Source organism: Rattus norvegicus, chromosome 15 (genome assembly GCF_036323735.1).
Source record: "Rattus norvegicus strain BN/NHsdMcwi chromosome 15, GRCr8, whole genome shotgun sequence".
NCBI lineage: Eukaryota > Metazoa > Chordata > Mammalia > Rodentia > Muridae > Rattus > Rattus norvegicus.
In genome coordinates this window covers 93,788,001-93,791,854 of record NC_086033.1, presented here as the reverse complement: position 1 = coordinate 93,791,854, position 3,854 = coordinate 93,788,001, and the positions used below count along the sequence as shown (strand labels likewise).

The following is a 3,854-nucleotide window of genomic DNA, read 5'->3' as shown; positions in this document are numbered from 1 at the left end:
TAAAACACTGCAGAGATGTACATCTAATTGACCCTACATTGCACTATTCGACAGCTGCACCTTTTGCAAACTGTGGCTATGACAGTCCTGAACAAGAGGGGCTTCCTGTCTTGTCCACGGTAACTTTTCTGAATATATATCCCTGTTCCTTCCGTGGCAGATTGTTACAGTTCCTCTAATGCATTGAGGATGACTGTCTCAAAGGAACCTGCAGCTTTCCTCTCCTTCCTCTCTCTCTCCTGCTAAGAACTATAGCCATTTTTGTTTTATTTTAAAACCTTCTGGACCATATCCACTACTTCCAGCACCAGATCTATATCACCACTGTAGGGACTGCCTGAGCTTCCCTCAGTACCAAAACTTCCCCATTTATGGGTCCATAATTTGATTGTTGCTGTCCACTATAATTTCCAAAGTTATAGTTTCCACCACTACCTCCACCAAAATTTCCTCTTCCATTGTAACCATCATATCCTCCTGCTCCTCCTCCACCATATTCACCACCTTGGTCTCCATAGCCCAGTCCATCACCTCCATAACCTCCTCTGCAACTGTAACCAAGACCACCACCATAGTTGCCACCATCACCTCTAAATCCATTCTATCTACCATCACTACTTAGATAATAACTTCTGCTGCCACCACCTCCACCACCATAGCCTCCTCTTCCACCAAAGTTTCCTCCATGACCAAAGTCTCCTCTGCCACCTCCAAGGTTTCCTCTATGACCCATACATTTGCTAGATCCACCTCCATGAACTCTTTGTGATCCAGCAGACTCTGTCTCCTACTTAGAAAGGGCTCTTTTCACTCCATAATTATGCCCATTAATAGTGTTGTATTTGTGAACAACATATTTATCAACTGTGGCATGATCATCAAAAGTTACAAAAACAAATACTCCCTTTTTCCTACTCTGCCAGTCTTCTATAACTTCTATGGTTTCAATCTTGCCATACTTTTCAAAATAGTCTCTCAGATTATATTCTTCTGTATCCTCTTTAATACCACTAACAAAAATTTTCTTCACCATAAATGGGTCCTATGCTTTACAGAATCCTCTCCAGAAACAGCTCTCTTGGTTCCACTACAAACTCATCAACCTTCTGAGGCCTTGCACACATTACGGGATCCACATCTTGTACACAAGACTAGGTCACAAAACCAAAACCTCTGGAATGTTCTGTTTAAGTATCTCTCATTACCACACACTCTGTAAGTGTGCCCTATTTCTCAACATGTTCTCTTAAGCTAACCTCTAAGGTTTCAAAGCTCAGACCAACAATAAAACAGCTTCCTCAGCTGCTCTGGTTCCTTTGGATCATGGCCCTCCATTTTGAGACCAGACTTGCCTCTTCCAAGAAGAAAAATAGTCATACTTGTATATGAATCTATTGAAATGTGTGCATCACCCTTACACTTTATGGGGAGAGAGCACTAATTTTAATTCAAATATTTGTCTATTCTCGATTTGTGTTCTTTGTGCCTTTAGTTGGAAACTGTTGTACTGAAAAGCTTACATACATATGCATATGCACACACATGAGCACACACACACACATATTGGAGTGACAAAAAATTATGTAGATTATTCTATTATTATACTTTCATACTCGTCTGATGGACAAATAGTTTTCTCTCACATTTGTTTTCAAGTAGGGAGTAAAAATACAAGTTTGGTAAATATTATTTGTTAACTCGTGGTTTTTCCATTGGTTTAAATATGTACCAAATTTAGAAATAAAAATAATCTTTGGTTATACAGCTATGGTATGTTTGGGATTGAATGAAGATAAGATCGCAGTATTAAGCCACAGAAATTATAAATAGAAGATATTTTGTGAAATAAGAAATTTTAGCATAGTCCATGAAGGAGTTAACACTGATTCTCTGCCTTTCACTGGAAATAACTAGAAATGCATTCAGCAGTACACACTATACACACATGAGCTCCCAATTTGATGATTGGTGACTATTTTTGAAATTGTATTCCTATGAGGCTTTATAAAAGAAGGCAGACTCAGTTAGGAACAGAATTGTCTGTCTTTGCATTACACTGTTTTCCTCCAGGAAATAAAACAAAATGGTCATTCATATCAAATTGATTCTGTTTTCAAAGAGTAAAATGTCATTTCATTATTTTTCCTTTTCATGTGGATACTTTCCCTGCTTTCTTTCTTACATATTTGTGAATGTGCATCATTACATACAACAGAAATTTGCTCATAGCTAATTTCATATAAATTCAATTTTAGAAATTCATATTCAATGGCCAGCATTACATGTTATTCAGGAATTTAACAGATACATTCATGAGTAGTAGGAAAAGGGAACAATTTTAACTTAACACAAAGATGTGTGTGGCCTCTCTACTACTGTCTCTAGTGATCTTCTGGAAAATAAAAATTACAAACATTACCAAGAAAAATTAATAAATTATAATAATAAAATTTAAAGCTCAGCATGTTTGGAAGAGATGATAGTTATGATAAAGGGACAGGTTTTTATTGAAGGCTACATTGGTCAAAAAAGTCTTTCGAAGAAATTTAAATTTAGAATACCAATAATCAGTAAGTAATGGGTTTGAAGAAAACTGCACTTTCCCAGTAAAACATTCACAAATTCTCTTAATATCAATGTTCACAATCGTATTTCTCCTTAGCAACATCCATCTTAGAAAGAAATTAGAAAAGATGTTTGTTTTTAGTTAAAATTCTACCGAATTAATTTACTTCTATAGACAGTGATAATATTTGAAAAAAATAAATTTCATGTGTCCCCACCTCTGTATTAATTTTTTGTTGTTAATTATACCAATACTGTCCAAACTATTCCACAAAATTGAAACAGAGTCCTACCAAATTCCTTCTATGAAGTCACAATTACTCTTATAGCAAAACCACACAAAGACCCAACAAAGAAAGAGAACTTCAGACCAATTTCCCTTATGAATATTGATGCAAAAATACTCAATATAATTTTTGCAAACAGAATCCAAGAATACATCAAAACAATCATCCATCATGATCAAGTAGGCTTCATCCCAGGGATGGACAGATGGTTTAATATACTATCAATCTAATGCACTATATAAGCAATCTCAAAGATAAGAACCACATGATCATTTCACTAGAGGCTGAGAAAGCATTTGACAAAAGTCAACACCCCTTCATGATAAAAGTTCTGGAAAGAACAGGAATTCAAGGCCCATAACTAAACTTAGTAAAAGCCATATACAGCAAACCAGTAGCTAACATCAAACTAACTGGAGAGAGACTTGAAGCAGTACCACTAAAATCAGGGACTAGACAAGGCTGCTCACTCTCTACCTACTTATTCAATATTGTACTCGAAGTCCTAACCAGAGCAATCAGAGAGTGAAAGGAGGTCAAAGGGATACATATTGGAAGGGAAGAAATCAAAATATCACTATTTGCAGATGATATGATAGCGTACTTAATCAACCCCAAAAGTTCCACCAGAGAACTACTTAACCTGATAAACAACGTCAGTAAATTGTCGGGGTATAAAATTAACTCAAACAAATCAGTAGCCTTCCTCTACTCAAAGGATACCCAGGCTGAGAAAGAAATTAAGAAAATGACACCCTTCACAATAATCCCAAATAACATAAAATATCTTGATGTGACTTTAACCAAGCAAGTGAAAGATCTTTATGACAAGAACTTCAAACCTCTGAAGAAAGAAATTGAGGAAGATCTCAGAAGATGGAAAGGTCTTGCATGCTCATGGATTGGCAGGATTAGTATAGAAAACATGGCCATTTTACCAAAAACTATCTACAGATTCAATGCAATCCCCATCAAAAATCCTACTCAATTCTTTATAGAGAT

General features: G+C 36.0%; 1 pseudogene; it reads right to left on the bottom strand.

Moving 5' to 3' along the window:
- Positions 1 to 249: 249 nt before the first annotated feature.
- Hnrnpa1-ps27 (heterogeneous nuclear ribonucleoprotein A1, pseudogene 27) lies at positions 250 to 1,048 on the bottom strand (annotated as a pseudogene).
- Between the last annotated feature and the right edge of the window lie 2,806 nt (positions 1,049 to 3,854).